Raw genomic sequence first — 22935 nt, forward strand, 5'->3', positions numbered from 1 at the left:
TTAGAATACATAAATAATATTTATAAATGTTAAATGAATTTTGAGGAACATCAACGAAAACCTTTGGAAAAAGAATATCAAAGCAAACATTGCAAATACTTTGTACCTTGCGAATGCCATACATACATAACATTTGTTATATATGTATATACAAATAAGAACAAAAAAGAAGACTTCAAAGAATTCATCATATAGAAAGAGTGGGAGAGATGACTAAAAGCGCGTAAATTCCCTACGGCAATGTAAAAGTACAGTTACAAAAATATTTTAAATATTGAAAGTTATGTAAAAGAAAAACAAACTGTAAACTGAAATGCTGAATAATTCCTTTATGAAAATGTGAAGATGTTGAAGTTTTTTACTTTTGATCTCGAATTTGAAAAAGTCTTGATTTAAAAAGTACAATAAGTCTTATCAATTAGAGGAAATGAACTTTCAAGAATGTTTTGGACCTCTCCATCTTTTTACTAAAAGCCTTTATTTATTTTTACTTCGATCTATTAATGCACACTTCTTTCTGACGAAACTTACAAAATCTTTGGTAGCACTTTTCAGTAACTAGAAATAATTTCTTTTTCAAATTTTTGGATACAATTAAAATGGGAAGATACCCACAGTACAAAAACTACTCTAAAATTGGTCCTCATATAGATTTAAACTCAAATAAGGAGAAACAATAGCATGGTATGGTACGATGTTGTCAATTTCCAAACGTGCTAAGGAGTGTTATGAGAATCTGCATACAAAATTCGGCTAAGTTAGCGTTAACTAGAACTAATAACATTTCGTACATATTACAACTCTTCTGTAAAACTGGTCGAAATCAATGTATACTTTTTCTTAGCTCCTATAAGGACCTGCATTCTTCCATTTGGCTTTCTAAGTATAAAATTTTCAATAACAAGAACTCCATTATTCTAGCATTAAATTGAAGTTTTTTTTAACATATTTAAAATGATCCGATTTAGATCAAATATGAAGTTTTTTTTTAACATATTTAAAATGATCCGATTTAGATCAAATATGCGAATTTTTCAATAATTTGTAGCCAATTTGAAGGTAATTTTATAATGCCAATCTCAAAAAAACCCTCGTCTTTATTGGCAAAAAAATGGAGATAGTCGATTTTCACAAGCTTCTCTTGAGGTGAGTTTTTCACCAGCAAAAACAACTGTCACAGACAGGAACCGGTAGTAATCACTTGGTGCCAGCTCCGGACTGTCTCACCATTGACCTTATGGGCGATTGGCTTTCCAATTGTTGACAGTGCCTGTCTGAATTAATGGTTTGGCCATAAGGGAATAGTTCATTATAAATGATCCTCTGTCAATTTCACCAAACAGATGTAAGTATATTTATATAAAAAGGCAAAGTGGTTTGCTGCCTAAAATGAATGTAATCTATCCACACTTTGCTCTGCCCCAATATGCCCCCTTATAATCTGCCCAAGCCACGTACTAGGCTTTCGTACTCATGGGGGGATAACTGAGCACTCGTAGGCTCGGTAATATATCGGTTACAATAGGATCCACTTAATTTGAGTTATCACACTATCATGTTCAACTCTCCACTGGCTAATTCTTAATTCCTGAACAGCGTATATTAAGTTTTCCACGTAGTTTATAATACCCAGGAGGAAACGTCAGAGGCCCTATGAAGTATGTATGACGAGTACAATCGATTTAGTTATGACCTGTTTGTTTATTTGCGAACTAGCCGCCATACAAACTGATTGATCAAAATAAAGTTATGGAAATCTTTTTTCTATGACAAGGTATGTTCATAAAATTTTGCCTGGATTATTATCCAAGGAAACGGTAAAATCTCCGAAATCGTTCAGATCAGCTTAGCTGCCACACAAACTGTTCTTGTGTGTAATTTTTCGCTTCCGTAGCTTCGGTGCGACTGAAGTTAACGTTGTTTCTTGGTGATTATAATATCAACCTTATGTCTCACATAGGAATGTAGAAAAAGAGAGAAGAGAAAAGATATATACATACATAGGTATATATATATATATTTTTTTTTTAATAAATTCCTCTACGTAGCAGCAGCAACATACAATGTTGCAATTGTTTTGAAAACCGCTTGGTTTGTGGTTGCTGTGCTGCTGCTCACATTTTTACTGGCTCATTGCACACAGATTTTTGTATTTGTGTATGTAGGTAGGTGTGAATGCTCCAGAAAGCTGTGTCAAATATGTAGGTGATTCTGTAGGCAAAGGCATGTGTGTTGCACATATGTATACAACTGACAGTTACTTTCAGCACACATTTCGCCTTGACTGACCTAATTCACTGTGAGTTGCGTAAGTACCGGTACAACGAGTGAATGCCGCTTTGGTAGTTATTTTATTTATTTTTTTGCTTCTCTCTTCTGCCTTTTTGCTTGTTACGGACAGAATTAATTTACCTCAACATCACAGATTTTTGTCATTTTTTCCGTTTTTCGTTTTTGCTGCAGGGATTTTTATGTTGTCACAACAATTTCTGGTGTATTTGGTGGGCAGACGCACCGAGTGCCAGCAGCTGAGCAGCAGAGCGGCAGATTTGCGCGGCAACATGCCACATATATAGGAGATAGGCAAGAGCAATGGAATAACAGCCAGTTATGGCATGCAAAAATAAAAATATAAAAAATAAATAATTAAAAAATAAAAATAAAAAAAGAAAGAAAAAAAAATTCAAAAAAAAAAGAAAGAAAAGAAAATAAAAAACAAATCACCGCAAAAACTACTAACAAATACTTGCAAAGCGCAGGCAAAAGCATAAAAGTGCTACAAAGCTTCCTTTGCGGCGACTTCAATGTTCCGGCGCTGCGGCAATAGCTGCTTTCCTGTCGCCGATGATGCCTTTGACGCAACTGAGATGTTTGTGCGGGGAGGAGAAAGCATCACAAAACATACACACCCATACACACACATACATATGTATACACAAACAAAAGCAAACCTACATTTTTAGCAGCACCAAAAGCAAGGCGGCGAGTAAAATTGACAGTTACAAAAGTAGGGCGAATGGTGGGTATGTGTATGCGTACTTTTTGTACAAAAACAAAAAAATGAAAAACAGTAAAAAAAAGAAGCGCTATATTCAACTATTTTTGGGCGTTGCCGCACGTAATTGACTAACCAACTGTCCTTTTTATTGTGGCATGCCAAACGGCAACGTGCAACAACATATACGCGCCAGGAGAAAAATATTTATGTACATATGTGCCCGCACACATGTATTTACTGTTATTTTGCGCTTTTGAGGTTTTGTAATTGCTAACGGTATAAAAAAGGATATCCAAAAGCACAAATTTATACATATGTATACACAATTATTTATATGTATGTATGTGTGTAAATTGCGTGTTTAAACACAGCAAGCTAATCAACGCCCACATAAACGCTGGCTGATAACAATTTTTTTTAAATTCTACAAAAACAAAGTAAGAAAAATAAAAAAGGGATGCGGTTTCTTTGGGTGTGTCTGTCAAGAGTGTCTCGTGTGGGCGCCAGGACTTTGCAAAGCCAGCGAGTAAAAATAAATTGCGTAATTTTGTATTGTTGTGTATGCTGTGTAGACATTGAAATTAGGTTAAGCTAATTTTTTACATTTTTAATATTGGCAGCTCCGGAAATGGCTCACCTAATTTTTAGGTTATGTTGAACTTTTTGTAGGTTTGTAGGTGACAGTTGCGCAAAATGATGTTTATACTTGAATTACTAAAAAAAACAAGAAACACGTTAACTACGGCTCCACCAAAGTTATAATATCCTTCACAGTTGCATTTCTTAAAGCAACTATATGTATAAATAAATCTTAAAATATAACAGACCGGTTTGCGTACAACGGTAAACATTTTGCTAGTTAGTTCTCTCTAGCCACGTGGTTCGATATTAACAACCTGCAAGGTTCGAATTAAGGTTACTTAATAAGGAAAAACAATCTTTATCTTGATTTTGACCTAGATCAGTTTGAATTACAGCTATGTACTAAAATGGTCCGTTGGTAATAATTTCTTCGGAGCTTGTAGAATTGCTTTGGACAGTAATCCATGCCAAATTTCGAGAAGAATCTCTTTTATTAAAAAACTTTTCCATACAAGGACTTGATCAACTCGTCACGCTGATCATTTATATATGTATGGTATATACTTTATATGGTCTCCGACGTTTCTTTCGAGGTGTTACACACTTCGTGACAAACTAATATATGTTAAGGCTATAAAAATTGGTGATAAGATTATTCGTTGCATAAGTTGACCTGAATTGCGATAAACTCGTACTCCCAGCTTTTAATGTTCGCTGTGTAGCAATATGTTTCGAAGGTCTAGTCTACTACCTCTATATTTATTTTGGAGATAAGTGGGAATCCGTCTTTCTTTATATTTCTGGTGGTCCAGGCCCTCTTAGTTTCGTGAAAATTTGTTTCGAGCTACAAAATTCTAATCGCTTCTTCATCTTAGCTAAGGTAGACTATATTACCCGGTTTGGTTTCTTAGGTCAATAAGTAATCTGTATACAGGAGCAGTTTTATGTCCTTATAAAAAACTATATTTTTAGCAAATGCGGTTTAATATTCAAGATGTGCTTTTAACATCTCGCGGTCCTACTCCTTTCCAACTTTATATTGTCGTACATTTTTTTAAAATATAATTAATAATAACCCAATGATTACACTCCTCCCGCCGAACCGACGCGAGGGGCGCAATCCGCATACGAACGGACCTAGCCAAGTCAGAAAATGCAAGAGAGTTTTTTAAGCTTGATCGTAACTTCTCAACTACAGAAACAAACATTTCAACAGCTAAGATTTATAGTTACGATATAATAAATTATTACGTTTTTATATATTAAGAGAAAGCAATATAGTATTTTTAATTTTGAAAAGAGAGTCAGATAAAGCAAATGTGCAGGAAAGAGAATTCAAATCATGACATACACGGCGGAATGGCTCGTTTATTTTGAATATTGATCTACAGGATTTTAACCGTAAGGCCTCAAAAAGCGAACCGGGTAATTTAATTTAATTTAAAAAACCGCAAACTGTTCCATTCTAGATTTTCACTAAGAATATTATGCCTAGCATTTCCCTACGACTAATAACTGTAGGTAGATTTATAAGTTTTAAACGACTAGTGTATGGAGGAAGACTTTTTGAACAGACTCTAACTTGTGAGAATGGATTTGGTAGCTAGGTTTCCATACAACAAAGCCATATTCTCATATAGGTCTAAACAAAGTTGTAAAAAGTGTTTTAATAAGATACCAACGTTTAACAAATCTGAGGACACCTTTTGCTTTTAAGACCATGGTATCAATATGAAGACTAAAATTAAGCTTAAGGTCCATAGTAACTTCCAAATCAACAAAGTTAAAAACTTTCTCTAGACTATGGTGTTTTATGACATAAGGAGAGGGGGGCTCAGATCTACGGGAAAAGCACATCGTCTTACATTTATTGAGATTCAATAGCAAATTATTTATATCATACCAAGCAACCAAATTGTTTAAGTCTTCATCAGTTAAAGTGTATGATTTAAAAAGCTGTACGTCGTCGGCGTATAATAAAATTTTTGGGAATTCTATTACAGAAGAGAACAACAAGAACATAATCTGGCCAAGATGACTATCTTGCGGAACGTCTGAAGTGACATTTATTGTAACTGAAAGAGTCTCCTCAAATATCACTCGTTGGGTTCTATTATAAAAATAAGATGCTACCCATTGAAGAAATCTTGGCCGAAAGTCCAGTAGATCAAGTTTATGTATGAGACGCTGTCTTTATACAAGAAAGAAGTTTGTCTTAAGCGTTTTTCAAGTAGCAACTAAGGATATAAGATAGATATATACGACACTATAGTAATAAAAAACTATGAATTTGACCCAAATAAATATCAAAAAAAAAAATTTAATTCAAATAAGCACAGCAGAGGCTTTCAATGTTTAGTAGCTTACAAGCATACTCGTACATACTCATATATCAATATGTGGCATGATTATATGATTATTTTTTACGATTCAGCAAAGTTTGGGTCTCCACGGCGTATGAGTAACACGACATGTGAGTGATGAGCAATACACAAGAAATATATAATAAAAGCAGAAGAATTGTAAATTTACTAATATATATAAATAAATATATATATAAAGTATCTACAATTATATGTATATCTGTATGTATGCATATATTGTGCTTCATTGGTGATGCCATTACTAAAGACGCTGACCATCAGTCAACTTAGGCTATTTAAGGCGAATGAGGTCATACATTTCTTAAAAAGAAGGAACTAGTGTAGCGGTCACAAGCAATAAATATATAAATGAATGTAATTACATATGCATGTACGTTTTTTACACATATATACGTATTTTTGTATACATATTGTATGTAGACTTAAAACACTTTTAAAGGCAATCGCCGAATTTTGAGTGCTTGCGATTTTGAGTGTTTTTTTATTGTGAGTTTCAAGTTTTGGGTTTTCTTGTGCTGCAGCTACTTTGTACGCAAGCCATATCCTTCATATTTATTGCATTTCCCCACTTTAGCAGCATATTTATGTATGTATGTATGTATATCCCACATTTGCCTACAAGTTTTGCTTAAAAGGAAACCTAATTTGATTTGAAGCAATATTTGCCTTGTCCATTAACTTGACAGCCTTGAGGAAGGTCAATTAAACAGGAGATAGCTAAACGTAGTAATACGTAACTTGTACGTAACCGAGCTTGTGTGTATGAGTTCACCACATACATACATATATATGTTTGCATGCATATTTAGGTAAGTGCGAAAGAGTGTAGATTGGGAGATAAGGAAAGTGCAAGTTTCAGCCATGCTGGAACATATTATGTATGATTAGCAAGTTGTGCACGATGGGTACTATATGAATGTGCAACAAAAAGTAACCAGATTTAAGGTGTTAGGAAAATTAAAATCTTATTATTTTCGAGCTAAACGCATTTGAAGTTTTGCATGAACGTTCCAGAGCGCCCGAGAACCCTATGCTAATTACCACATAACTCGAAAAGTATTTGTCGGATTTACTTCAAGTTTTCAGAAAATATTTCTAAGGTATTTGCTAAATCCTTTCAAAATAGTTCGTTTTTAGAAGTCATTGCTATGCTGCAGTGATGCATTGCATGGATTTCCTTTTAACCAAAGCGATGGTAGAAAAATTCTAAACATATCGTACTTGAGGTTAATCTAGGCCTAGGGATGGGAAATCAAAATATGGTAGTTAGTGAGCTCGACATTTGAACTGAGACTGCCATAAGAGGCAAATTGCTCGCGTTTGAAGAAAACATAATAATTATATGAATTACTAAGAAGGTAAAATATTTAGACTCGCTGTGCCACTGTCTGTCAAAGAAGCAGCTGAAGGATCGCAATATTGAGTTGATTTTCGGAAGTATAACGACAGTTCATTTGCTAATGTGACGAAGCAGATCGAGAATATTAGTTGGATGTATACAATTGTAGAACCATTCATTACAAAAGTGTATGTGAGAAGGAGGAATTTTTAAAATTCGCACCATTTTTTAGGATGGTGTTTTTGATCGTAGTGGCTTCTGTAATGTAAAAAATGTTAGATTAAGTTAGGTTGTAGGGCTCATCCTGACACCAAAGATGACAAAGGATCCCACTTGAACAGCAGTGAAAGCATGATCTTTGTGATTCCCAAAACTCCTAGATATGGATAACTAGAACCTTTGAGCCGAACACAAATTTGTTAAGGTGGCTAATATCAATCGCAGAAAATTCGCCAGACTCCCCAAACCTGTATCTATCGAAATGTTTCAACCTCAGCCTCGCCTTCTTTCATACAGCTTTGTCCACTTGATATGTAACCTCACCGTATTTGAGCCTTTTGGACAGTATCTACTCAGAACACCTATTATGACGGCGAGATGAACCTTGCCCCAGAGCATATAATTTAGGGTAAATACTACCGCGTTGATAGTCCTTGGCTTGCTTCTCACTTATAAAGGCTTCTTAGCAAAAAATGTTGAGTTTTTGTAAGATGCTTCATTTTACTATGAGGAGAAGGATATTAAGGATCTTTTAAGAGTTTAGAAAAATAATTATTAATATTTCTTATGACGAAGCTTGTACATATCTGGACACTCTGTAATGTACTGGCCGTCTGTATATAGTCCGCGAACTATATCCCTCAGTTTTTGAGATATAGATTTGAAAATTTGCACACGTTCTTCTCTTTCCATGAAGCTGCTCATTTGTTAAAACCGACGAATATAGCTGCCACATGAAGTAATCGATCAAAGTTAAGATCTGGTATTGAAAACTTTTTTATTTGACGTGATGTGACGTGATGTCGTCACGACATTTGGCATAGATATTTGAGGCAGCGCTAAAACCTCCGGACAAATTGCTCAAACCATACGACTATAGCATGTAGCTGCTATACCAACTGATCGATCAAAATCAAGCTAACGATCATTTTATACCCTTTATGCTATAAAAAATACACCTGTGAAGAGTATCATAGTTTCGTAGCAGTCGAAGTTCACGTGTTTTTTTTTTTTTATTAAAAGACATTACAGTGAATTCGAAAATTAATCGCTATAGCCTTTGTTATTTTTATATTTATTTAACCCTTTTTAAAGTTGGTTTGAAACTTTTTCACACACACTAAAAGCTCATTTTTATTCCACCTTATATTTTTGGTAATTATTTTCAACATTTAGCACTTCAAATATTTGATTGCATAACAACACAAGCACACTCATTAATTTGGCTTATTAATATTTTTATAATTTTATTTATTATATTTACAAATAGTTGTTAACTAACAGAATGTGGCGCGCACAAATATACATACATATGTAGATATATATGTACAAATATATATATATTTAATGAACCAATACCTACAATTTAATGTTTTCTGTTGAAAGCCGCGCAAAGAACTAAAAAATTGTAAGGGGTTTTGGTTGTTGAGTGAAACGCTGGAACAAAATGTGGACGTACATATGTACAAACCTCTACATTATATACAGATATACATGCAAATATTTATTTATGCGAATGTAGCCAGCATAGTGAAAAAGCTTTGCCAACAGCAAATAACGCAATGCTTGTTGCAGCACCAAAGCACACATACATATACACGCTCGATTATAATGACCACTACCAATACCAACAAACCCCCTTCTGCAAAGGTTGGCATAGTGCAACTAAAGCTGGTGTCCGAGAGCCCAAGCCATACACATTGCACTTGCATAATATTTGTGACATTTCTTCATCCCCGATCACCGTAAAAGAAAGTGAAATAATCATAGGGAAATGAAAATCTATACGCTTTTGAAGGAATGCCAAATGCAGGGAGAAAAATTTTTCTGTACAACAGGAAGGTAAATAATTTAAGAAGTAATCGAAAGCGGCACTTGTAATTTAAACTACAGTTTCAGGCAAAAATAAGGTTGGATCACAGTGAAAAATGTATAGGGTGTGATTTATTGTTGTTGTTGTAGCGACAGAAAATATTGTACAATAAAAAAACATTCACTTTGGCTGGAAGTCTTTTAGGAAGATACGTCGTACAATACAAAAGTTTTCCTACAAGAACTTGATTTTGATCGTTCAGTTGGTTAGGCAGATATCTATATCTATATCAGTCCGTTTTGAACAATTTGTTCCCGGAACCTTGGACAATAATCCATGCCAAATTTCATGAAGATATTTCGTCTAATAAAAAGGTTTCCCTCAGAAAGACTTGAGTTTGTTAGTTCAGTTTTTATGACAGCTATATGCTATAGCGCCTACTTCGTGAATTGTCAATACCACAAGTTCTAGTGATTAAACGCTTTATAACACCGAGTTATATAACACAATATCTTTTTTTTTTTTTACTTTCGTTTGAACTCCTTAGGGAATCCTCATTAGGTATATCATAGTTTACAGTAATTAAATGCTTCAGACTCGTCGAACATCTTTCTCTAATATCTCTTTGAAGATGTTATAGTCCTTAAACATTTCTCTATTAGACTTTTTCCCAACCCTTCGTTTTATATAGTAGTTTTTCGTTTAAGATATAGTTACAGCTAATATATATATATAAAATATTGATTAAAAACAATGGATCTCAGAATAATGTTCAAGTACACAGTTGGCTATGGCGAACCTTTGATGAATCTCTAATTAACTGTGATAGTCAAGTCTATCGCTACTTCACGCTTTTACTACAAAAATTTAGTGCATTGACAAAGAAACGAATATAGAAATCATATAAGCTCGAGAAACTCCACTCTTATTTGAAAAGACGTCTGGTGTAAAATTTTTGTCAAAATTATAATAACTCTAGTATAAAACCCAAGTAACTTCAATCTGGCGTAAACTCAGTTGAGATAGTACCAAAAAGAAGAAATTAATTGAAACTCCATACCAAGCTTTGCAAGCGTATTGGCATTCAGCTCTTTATTCAGTAATCATTTTAAGCTGAATAAGAGCTGAAAATGAAAATATTTTAAAAAACCTAGTATGTGGCGCATCTTATAAAATTACAACTCATTCACTATATTTAATCATTAATTAGGAACTTTAACAATAATTTAGCGGAAACTCAGTTGAGGTAGTACCAAAAATAAGAATTTAACTGAAACATGCATCACTTTATTTACCTAATATTTTCTTAAGCTGATTAAGTACTGAATGTGGACATGTGTCTTTCACAAACTCTGACTCCAGTTTATGTTTCATGGCTTCTAAGGGAAAATAATTTTAATACTACTTCGAATTTTTTCTCAGTACATTATGCAGCCAAAGAATTGAGCTGTCTGTTGAAAAAATGGTAACTTTATTTTTTTGCCATTATAAAATCAGTGGCTTGTAATTCTAGTAGAGCATGACTCACAAGCGTATTAGATTCTAAAGAACACACACCTATGGACACATATACTCGAGCCGGTAAGTAAGTACACGCAATGAGTTATGCAGTAACATAGAATAATTGCATGGGAACAATGCGAGAATGGAACATGCAACGAAGCGTTGCAAGTAATCACGCTGCTCTCGAGTAGTGCCAGTTTTGGGCTGCATTGTTTAAATGTTGGCACAAATGCGATTTTATGCTTGGCTGCGTGAATGCAACAACGAAGCGGGGGGAAATTTGAGGAAAACAAATAAAAAATACCAAAAAAGTTCTAGAAAAAATAAATTAATGAAAAAGATGCAGTAGAATATATAGGGAAACTAGCGATAGCAGACAATCATAAAATAGCAAAACCAACAAAGAGCAATCCAAAAAATTAGTTAATTGCAAAAAAGTAGGAAGTCAGTTGGTAACAACAACAATAATGAGATCCACATTAAAAATATTTTAATGTGATTTGAGTGCACAATTTTCCAATTGTCTCGCAGAAGACGGGTAATAAAACAACTTGGAGCTAGAGAGGTGGGATGTAAGCAGAACACGCTGAGCAGGCCATTAAGCCTGTTGCACAGCCATTAAGCATAACAAATGTATACACGGCTGCAACAGTGTTGCATGCAGCGTGTTATTCAAGAAGGTTAAGAAGGTAGGCGACATATAAAAGGTTATAAATATGAAGAGAAGCGGTTATATGAGAATTATGGGTAAATATTAAGGGAGTATTCTAGTGTAGAATTTTAAAAAAGTCGATTTTTTTATTATTTTTATTTTTTAAATTATTTTCGGAGATGTAGTCATTTTACTGACCCAGCCTCAAAACTGGTTCGGCTGGGTCTAATCGAACAAAAGACTTTACGCGAAACTTTAAATGCGTTTTTTTTCAGACCAGACTTTTTCAATGCGACACCTACCTACGATTTGGGTACGCTCATGTGCCAATTTTTTGAGACCCCCCACTTCATCAGCTGACACTTTTTTAAATTTTTAACTTTTTTTTATTTTTTCTGTACTCTTGTAAAATTTATAAATAACTGATAAAAAAGTCTATAGTTTAAAATATTGTTGCCTTTTCTTTACGACACTTTAAACATTACCTAAAATTCATGTCTCTATACTTGAATACCTCCTTAAACGTTTCCAGGAATCAGTGTGTGTCAAAAAATATAATCTGAAATAATCTACTAATAAGGAAGATCTATGAGAACGTATCATAGAAGCAAATAGAGAAATGTGCAAGAAAACAGTGCTGTACAACGAGGTTCAGGTATCAGCCATCTTTGTGGCATTTGTTCCCATTCCTCCTTTTTATGTTTATGTCAAAAAGTAGAATCTGAAAACGATCTTAAAGTAAGGAAGATCCTAAATTGTCACAGGAGATAAGGGCAATATGTGGAAGAAAACTTTCCAAAAAAAGTAGACATGTATATAAATGATCAGGTAACGAGCTAAGTCGATTTAGCCATGTCCGTTTGTCTGCCTGCATATACGCGAACTAGTTTCTCAGTTTCTGAGATATCGATATCTTTCATAAGTCCTTCTCTCACCAAAGAAACTTCTCATTCGCCGGTACCGCCGATATTGAACCACTATTGAGCATAGCTACCACACAAACTGACCGATCAAAGTTAAGTCCTTGTATGGCAAACTTTTTTATTTGACGAGATATCTTCACAAAGTTTGGCATAGATTATTGCCACAGGCAACCTTACAATATCTAAAGAAATTGTTCATATCGGACTATAATAGCATATGTGTATGGTCAGGTTGTAATCCCGATTAAAATCACCTATCTTTAAGAAATGAACGTGTGAAAGGAAGTTACATTTTTTCTTGCTTTCCTTTGCATATTTTCTAAATTCCACTCGAACTTACACCCACCTTACTTGCTAGTACTTTATTTAGTGCGGCATCATAGTATTTACACGCTGTCGTTGGTGGTAAGCGCCGTAGCAGCCAATTGCAGGCGCTAGCACTTGATGTAAATGTCTGCCTGTCCAACAACAACAATGGCCACAACAAAAACAACTAGAAAAGTCGCCGCACAATGCTGCATAATACTAGAAAATACAAGTACTTTTAATGTAACTAGCCAACTACTTGGTCACCTACAAGTTAACAAAAACACACATGCACAAACATAAGTACATACACGTGAAACTATTGACACACTCGGGCCGGCCACTCGACGGTGACTTGAAGTGATTCGGTGGCCCTTTAACCAAGCGATTTTTTTACTGCTGCTCATCGACCGCTGTCACATCGCATACAAATTGCAATTGTTACTGCTGTTGCACACACATAATTTTAATTTCTTCATCAGCGTCGACTTATTGCTGTGGCACTTGTGGCACCTAGCAGACACACGCACACATACACATGGAAATAAAGATATAAAATATTACGTAGCACTTGACAACAATGGCAGAATTTGCGCTTAAACTACATAGTGTGGCATGAAATTGCTTCTTAGTTGGCAATTGGCCAAACAAAGCACACATACAGATACTCGTATATGTGTATATTATAAACATTTATATGTATATAGATGTGTAATGAATTTGGTGCGCATTGGGTTATTGCACTTTTGCGTATTTGCTTATTAAATTTTTTCTACTCTACATTTTTATGCATATACATATTTATATGTATGTATGTATGTAGTAATAATCAATTATTATGCACATGTTGCATGCCACCTTTATTTTTAGTGTTACCTTTTGTGTCTATCATAATTTGTTGTTGTTGTTGTTTTTTCTTTCATGCCAGTTTTATACCGTGAACAGAAGGAAATGTCGGGGACCCCCCGTAAAGTAAATTTATAAATGATCAGCATGACGAGCTGAGTCGATTTAGCCATGTCCGTCCGTGTGTATATACGCAATCCCTCAGTTTTTGAGATATCGATCTGAAATTTTGCACACGTCCTTTTCACCTCAAGAAGCTACTCATTTGTCTGAAACGCTCATATCGGACCACTATAGGATATAGGCCATACAAACTGATCGACTAAACTCAAGTCCTTGTATGGAAAACTTATTTATTCGTTGAGATATCTTCACGAAATTCGGCATCAATTATTGTCGAAGGCTTAACTGTTCAGATCGGACTACTACAACAGATAGCTTGCATACAAACGACGATTACGTTTTCAGCTTTAGTTACACATACACTTGTAGTTGTTATAAGAAATGTACCTGTGAGGGGTATTATAGTTTCGGTGCAGCCGAAATTCACGTTTTTCCTTGTTGTGATTTTTTTTATTTTTTGCTTATTTTTACACTGCAATTCACAAAATTGTGCATAATAATTTTCGCTTCTCGTCATGTGATAATTAAATGTCAAGAGTGCTCTCAGATTTTGATGAGAAAAATGAGTATGCTGCCATGACACAGTTTGTGGCGAGTGCATTGAATAATGTGTGAGCGGCTGTATTGGATAAAAATATGCTTAGGACACCCCTACAATACTATTCTGATATTTGTTTATGCACATATGTTTGTGTTTTGTTGATTTGTACTACATAACCCAGTAAGTGGAACTGACAAGTAAGCACTCGAAAGATTGAACGAGTAGTAAAAAAGTTGCCTGCGAAGAGTTCTAAGTTCTAAGCTTTGTACACTAATCTCATTACAGCCGAGCTGAGATTGGTGTGATGTTTAATTGTTCTTGTGTATTCAACTACTAACGTAACTTCAGGGATTTTTGTACAATATCTAGCGCTTGCATGGTCTCAAATACTATCTGGACCGCAATAAATCGGAAAAGATGTAGGATGGGTCTCTTGTTAAGAAAGATACGCCGCATTTCTCACTTCCTCTCTCGCTGCTCTCTAATTTCAAATGAACAGTGTTATAATTGATTTGCATGTAATAGGACTCTTAATTTTCTCTGATCTGAATTTTTCTGAAAGATGAAGAGTTAAAATCATTTTAAACCATCCCTCTTGACTGTCCCGCTTTTGCGAAACAAATATTGAAGCACTTGGGTTCTCACTTTTTCGACCATCTGGTTGAATTATCGGGTAGCAAAGTTAGTCGTTTTAGCGGATTTTGGGCGGGCTTAAGACTCATCCTTAATATTATTATAAGATTTTTTACATATTCAAGAATTTTGATATCACAAAGGGGAGGAGTGACAAAATTGCTAAGTGTAATCTTCCGTTTGAGAATTACTCAAATATATATAAATAAATAAGCAAAAATATTTTTAAAACTTATTTACAATTTTTTCAATCGTGCATAAATTGTTTAAAATTTTATTTTTTAAATTAACTTCAAAAAAAACTAATATTATTCTTTTTAAATCTAATATTATTTTTCGAAACAAAAATTTTTTTTTAAATAAAATATTTCAACAAAAGTAGCAGAATATTTCTAAGTAGTCGGTCAAATAAGATCTGATAGGTTATACCTTGCTCTTCGTTTGAGTTGACTTTTGTTTGATTTTTTTCTTTGTTTTCGAAAATTTATTTTATTTGCTTTAAAATCGAACCATTTTAGTTTAAAATTTTTTACGGTTTCTCTTTTACGGTATTTTTATCTCGCAACTTGTTGCTACAGAGTATAATAGTTTTGTTCACCTAACAGTTGTTTGTATCACCTAAAACTTATCGAGTTAGATATAGGGTTATATATATATAAATAATCAGGATGAAGAGACGAGTTGAAATTCGGGTGACTGTCTGTCCGTCCGTCCGTCCATGCAAGCTGTAACGGAAAAAGTTAGATATCTTTATGAAACTTGGTGCACAAACTGTTGGTATGATGGGCGTAATCGGACCACTGACACGCCCACAAAACTCCATTAATCAAAAACAAATAAATTGCAATAACTAAGCTCCACAATAAGATACAAGACTGTAATTTGGTATGCGTACTATGTTATAGTACGAAAATGGGTAAAATCGGATAACAACTACGCCTATTTCCCACATAACACCATTTTAAATTCCATCTGATCCTTTCACTTTCTACTATGCAAATCAAGCAACAATGATTGTATCGGGGTAAAACTTTGCGTGAATAATGCGTTTAAAATGTGCCACCTTGTAACTAAATATTGTCTAAATCGAACCACCTGTTCAAACCCCTAGGTACTGAATATGTGGACCCCAGTGCCTATAGTTAAGCTTTTACCGAAAATAACGGCCAATGTGAAGGATATATATTTCATATACTAAAATAAATAAATGAAACCTTCGATAACAGTATGTTTTGTGTCAAAAATGGGTTGAATCAGAGCAATACTTCCTTTAATATAAAATTTTGCCAACACCTGAAGTAATTTCCTTTGAGCTTTTGAGCTTTGAGCTTTGCAAGTTGCGAGAATATAAAATGTTCGGTTACACCCGAAATTAGAAATATTATGGTATATTTTGATTGTTTGTTATTCTTTTATTTTTTTCCTTTTTTTATTATTTTTATTTTCTTTACATTTTCGTTTTTTCTTTTTTTTTTTAGAAAGACATTTTTTTGCTTACACGCTTTTTTTGCTTCACTTTCGGAAAATCGATTCTTTTTTCTCTTATCTTATTGTTTAACATTTTAAGAACATGTCCTTAAAATTTTAGGTCGATAGAGGCAATATTCTTAAAGTTATTGTCTTATTAATCTCCTGGCCTTTAACGCTCCAACCAATAGTTTATAAACTTTAGACGCGTTTTTCTTAAAACTACTTTTTCAAAGTACGTGTTCACTGTTATTCCACAACTACTTGACCGATTCATTTCAAACTTTATACACATTTTCGACATAGAAAATAAAGCCACCCCCTCCCCCCCTATTTTAGTAAAAAAAATTATTTTTTATCTTAAGGGTGTTTTCCACCCCCAAAATGGCGAAATTTTTAACGTTGGGGGGAATATTTGATCATAATTTCACTAATTTTTCTTGTTTTTTTTTTCGGATAGTTTCCAGCCGAGTTATGGTGAACACCGCAAATTGTTTTTTTCTCAAGACGTTCTGGGGAAAGCTCTGTTACCGGCTTATGCTTCAATATACCTGCATGAAAAAATTACCCTATACTGTCGAAAATATACTCAATAATGTACAAAAGGTCCGAATAAAATTACTAAATCAATATTTAAGAAAAAAATTCGCAAAAAAAGTATTTTTTTTTTACCTTAAAAAAAAATCAATAGCTTAGATTTCTTTAAAAAAATGTATATTATAATTTTATTTATTATAAATATTATATTATTGTATATATTTACGAGTCAAAATCTTTCGAAGCATAAAATTTAGATGTAGCTATTTTTTTGAAAACAAAATCCGAGACGACGGCATCTTTTTTGTGAATATTTTTAGCATTAAAATAAGTTTTGTCAGAAAAATTCATTTTAAAAGTATATAATTGTTTATCAATATATTAGGGACAAAGACTGATATTATATAGTAATTTCGGCAAAATAACTTACGGCATATTTAACATTTTTTTTACGTTCAAAACTACTCGCAATTAAGTTTTTTGACGTTTTCACTTTTTTGTTGAACGGTTAATTTTTTATTTAAAACAAATTAAATTTTTATTGATGACTTTTAATACTAGAATGTAAATACTTCTTATTTATAAAAAAAAAAAATTCGTGTTTTGGGTGTATTAAATATTATCTTAAACTTTTTTTATATTTTACTTTTTTGTTTTTGCCAAAAATAATTTTTACTTAAAACAAAATAAAAAGTAAATATTTTGGAATAATTTTTAAATACATCGTATTAAATTTTTGGAGCCTCTCACACATACATATGTACAGCAAAAAAAATAAAAATAAACAATTGCATACGTCTAATGGCACAAAATAAATAGCTGTTTAAGAAAATAAACTTAATAAAAGCTGAGAAATTAGAGCACTTAGTTCATTAATTAGTGTTTTTTTTTTATTCATTAAATTATAATTTGTGATGCATTTTTTTACATTAATTAATCATTGCTTCACATGTTCAATTTGGTTTCACTAAACAACAAATAAACAGTGCTTTTCAAACTGTCGACAAGCTTGCGCAAGCTAATTTGCACAATCTTTAATAGCAGTCAAACTTGAAGCAAACAGCAAAATCATTAAGCGACTACCAGGTGAAGGGACAAGCATTAGATTTAATGTTGTTAAGTGTGGCAGCTGTGGCAAGCCTTGTTCACTTGCTTTACGTCCTATCCGTGACGCACTAGCGTTTAGTCTACTGTAGATTGCAACAGTAATGGCAATGGTCAAAATTATAATAATAAATACACCAGGCATTTAGTGTAATCAGCAGTTCACCAACGATAATGAAGGAACCCAAATCAATTTCATGCAATGTTGCGGCATGTGGCAACTCGGTGCTCTTTTCGCAATTGCAGGCAGTCAAACACTTTGCACATTTGGAGCAAAAACACACACCGGCATTTACATATAAAAATACACACACGTACAGGTAGACACACGACATTCACAAGTGTCTGCACCCGGCGCTGGCCGAAAGCGCTCCACCGGGACCAAAAACGTACATAATTATTAGCACGTGCGTTGTTGTTGTAATCGTTTTGTTGCACATTTGGTTGCTGCCGCCGCCGGTCATTTCGTTGACCAATAACACTTTTGCTTCGGGGTTTTATGAGTTTTCGGCAAATATTATTCAATCTGCGCTGCTGATTGTGCTCAAAAGCGGCCAACTATCGGCTAAGTGTTGGTTGTTGTTGCTGCTGCTATCGAGTGTATGCCAATGTTTACGGTAAACGAGCAATAAATGTAAATGCGCAAACACACACACATATACACATGCATACATATATCTGTGGCGCGCAAATGCATTGGCAAATATGCTAAGTTGGCCTCGTTGGTTGCGTTCGAAATTGTGAAACCATTTGGTCATAATATTTTGTGCAAGCCCACTTCGCTTGCTGCCCTTTTGTGCGCGAACAAGTGTGTGTTAAGTTAATTTACATAAAAATTTGAATAAATTTTAAAATGGGAGGCGAAATTTTGCAAACCCTCTAAACATGGTTGCAATGGCAAAGTAAACATATTTTTAGGAAATATTCGAAAGCATTATAAACTAAGTAAGGCGGAACAAAAGTACGGGTGCAACCAAACATTCAATAAGCTTACAGAAAGGTTGTAAAAGATAAAAGTATAAAGGTTATTTTAATTATTCATATAAATTTTGAGGTTATGTGAAAAAGGTGTTACTACAAAAGTTGTAGATTTTTTTATTACCTTCAAATTTTCCTCATAAATTATTCCATAGGACTCGTTGTTTGGTCGGAAATTGCGATACACCGTTTTTATTTAAAAATTCAATCAACCCCCTCACCTACCTCTTCCCGACCACAGATCACCCGCAAAATAATTTTCGATATTCACAAATAAGGTCGATTAAAAAAAATCCATTATTTTTCTAATAGATGAAAATATCGTTAAAATAGAGGAAATCGTCGGGTCCGAAGAAGCTCGACATACGAGTACCACAAGAATTAACGTGAAACAACCTCATGAACCGAATTACTATCTGCGAATCGCTGCGGAACTTTAAAAACCATTCTGCAACAATCAGCCAGAACGGTCGTGGTCGAATCGCAGTAGAAAGGTTTTGTTATGTGTGTGGTGAGATTGACAGGCAATCGTATACTATGAGCTGATATCTTACGGCCAAACGCTAATTGGTACCTTTACTGTCAACAATTGGACCATCTGATGGAAGCAATCATCTCTAAGCGGCCACCTTTGGCTAATAGGAATGTAATTGTCTTCTATTACGACAACACCACGACAAAACATCGATAGTGAAGCTCCGAAAGCTTGTTTGGGAGGTTCTTATGCATCCACTTTATAGTCCGGATCTAGCAAGCAAGTGATTACCACTTGTTCCTGTCTATGGGGAATGATTTTTTCGGTAAAAACTTCACCTCAAGAGAAGCTTGTGAAAATCGACGGCATCAGTTTTTTGCCAATATAGACCAGGCTTGCTATAAGAGTGGAATTAAGAAATATCAAAATGACAACTAGTTATCAAACAAAAAAAATATCCAGTGCAATATAAAATAATATATTTCTTTTTACTAAACGTTATGTAACCAAATCATCAAAATTTGATCCTTTCTACAAACGTGGCCGTCCATCAGTTAGGGGACAATAGTGGATGCGAAAGTCACTCTCAATTCGCTAGAAAAGCTCCTGCTGTGGTCCTTAATACTTGCAATCTCCTTTCTAGTTGTCACTACACCGCTGTCATAAATCATAGTAATTTGTGATTGGCACTGAGTATGTTATCGACTAACTGCACTTCCAACAATTTGACGTACATACATACACATCGTTATTATGCAAGCGAGTCACGTTTATGACAGAAACTAACAATTTGTCTGATGTCTGCACCTTAGTCTAGCCCCAATTCGTTCCAACAAAATCAACAGCAGCAGCAGCATGCAAATTTTGTCATCTATAACAATTCCGTCGCATTATTCAGTAGAAACTTCAAATGAAAAATTTCGAGTATTGCCATGTTTCAATAATAACAAAATTATATTTGTTATGGTACATTTTGGATGGAAAATTAGGAAATTAGGAGTCCTGAGCTCATCAAAATATTCAAATACTATCTACGTATTTACAAAAAAATAACCACCTCAGCCTCGTATTATACTTTATATGCACTTCATATTAAGGACCTTGGTCTCATTTTCTTTTACACATGGTATTTGCGTTGTGTTTTCGAAAAGAACTTTTGAAGCTCAGAATTATTATATATTTTAGGTTTTAAGGATTTTAAAAAAAAGCTTGTTCAAATTGGAAATACATTCGCAGGTTTGAGATGTGCAGTCCAGAAGCGACTTTTATCACGACAAAGCTATTCGGTTACTGACTATGTGAAGCCACAAAAATTGAACACCCATATCGATCTTAAAAGTCGATTAAGCGTCTTGAGGCCAATGCACATCTGCTTAGGCGTTTAATTTCTATTCCCATCATCCTTTATTGCGAAATCAAGGCTTTACAATCAGGAATGAAGCGTTAAGATGTTCCTATGTAGTGGTTTTACATACGGCTTCTATAGCTGGCATCTGGTAATATTCTCAACTTTTTAGCGTGGACGCCTATGACCTGTTAGAACCCCCATTACTAGACAGAGGCTAGCCTCACTGAACGCCAAGAGCTCCCTGGATCTCTTGCGATCATTAGGATCTTGTAATATAGTAAGAACCGATAGTAGCCCGCGAAGCCCAGCTATCCTGAAGTAGATATTGTATGTACATATGAATATATATTGAGTAACGCGTTGAATAATTATGTGATATATGCGTTTTATACCAGAACAGGGTATATTAAGTTTACACCGAATGTTGTAACTCCCAGAAGGAAACGTCGGAGACCCTATAAAATAAATATATAAATGAACTTTTTCATTTGACGAGATGTATTCACGTAATTTGGCATGGATTATTGTTCAAGATCACGATAAAATCTTCGAAGAAACTCTTTAAATTGGATTCCTATAGTAGTAGTAGTAGTAGCTACCAAACTGACCAAACAAATCAACACAAAGATATGTGTATACCCTTTTATGCTACTAGAAATATATCTATAAAGGGTATTAAAGGTTCGGCGCAGCCTAAGTTGACGTTTTTTCTTGTTTTTTATGTTTTATTTTAAACAACTTTTCTAATAGCTGGCAACACTGTTATATTCCTCAAACAAACTTTTGCCTACTGTTGACATATTCTCACCACAAGCGACAATGTTTCAACTGAGACTGAGAGATGAAAATACATACACATACTAATATGTTGGTATATGTAATATTTATATATATACATGTATATGGTATATTATATACCTCAGTACATATGCGATATCGCTGCCAAATAAATTGAATTAAATGTTGATTTGCATATGAAATTTTATACTTAGCAGGGAGTCTTCCGCAAAATCTGGTGGCATAGCCGCAAAGAAATTTCTACACAACCGGTGGAGGAGTGTCGAGAACTTTCCGGCGGTGGCACGCAAATATGTATTTATGTAAATGTTTGTGGATGTGCTTTCATTAAAATTCAAGTGTCGGTAGCAATATTTTAGGAAACAAATACAGCATATATGTATATGGATATACATATGTCAATACATACATATTTTTCTACACAACCCACGCAAATGCAACCTTTGTGTGGTGAATAATGCGGCAAATGGTGGGAGTTTTGTTTATCCCAAGTTCAAAACCACAAATTCCCATTCTCGTACACTTAGCGGCTTTTTGAAAATATTTGTTTTTGCAGCTTTTGTTTTCTTTATTTTTAACTTCTTTACATTCATTAAAAGTGATTTTTATATACAAACTCAAACATACATATGTCCAAACATGCATTTATTTACTTCTTTTGTTGCCGGTGACTTTTAACTATATGCATTCATACTTGTACATTTCTCTAGTGGCTTTTATCTGCAAAAGACGCATTTTATTCATTATTATCAACGCTATCTTGACAAAGTTTCGCTGCTGCCGTCGTTCTGGCAGTGATTCCAGCCATTGGTGGGTGGGTGGCATAAAAGGCAACAATAATTTAAATGTCAAGACACATTATGTTGTCATGTCTTGTATGTATGTATGGGTATACATTAGGGTGGAGCAATACATTTTTTTAATTAGAGATTATTATGGACTCAATAAAATAAAATGTTTAATAAAAAAATTTATATACATAAAAAAAATAAAAAAAAAAAAGTCATTTCAACATTTAATTAAAACAACAAGTTTTTTAGAAAAGGAAAAAATCAATAATAATAATAAACGTCAAATAAAAAAAAAAATTTTAACATAAATTATAGAAACAGGTACTTATAGAAAAAAAATTAATAAAAACAAACAAAGAACAATAAAGAAAATTGTATTATTTAATTTTAGAAACATGTTCGTGATACTTTAACCTACGCGAAAGTGGACAAAATGACAAAATCATAATGTTGCCAAAACATAAAAAAAAACGTTCTTTTAATTTTTTAAGAACCACCCTAGCATACAGACATCTAACCATATATGTATGGCTACATACAATAACATCGTACATTCATATATACACACAAGTAAG

At 33.9% G+C, this 22935-nt stretch overlaps 1 protein-coding gene across 4 annotated transcripts in view; it reads right to left on the reverse strand.

Moving 5' to 3' along the window:
• CdGAPr (GTPase-activating protein CdGAPr) overlaps positions 1 to 22935 on the reverse strand; it is a 191633-nt gene that overhangs the window by 11313 nt on the left and 157385 nt on the right. The gene's annotated exons all lie outside the window — the stretch shown is intronic.

Source organism: Bactrocera oleae, chromosome 3, assembly GCF_042242935.1.
Source record: "Bactrocera oleae isolate idBacOlea1 chromosome 3, idBacOlea1, whole genome shotgun sequence".
In the NCBI taxonomy this organism is placed as follows: Eukaryota; Metazoa; Arthropoda; class Insecta; order Diptera; family Tephritidae; genus Bactrocera; species Bactrocera oleae.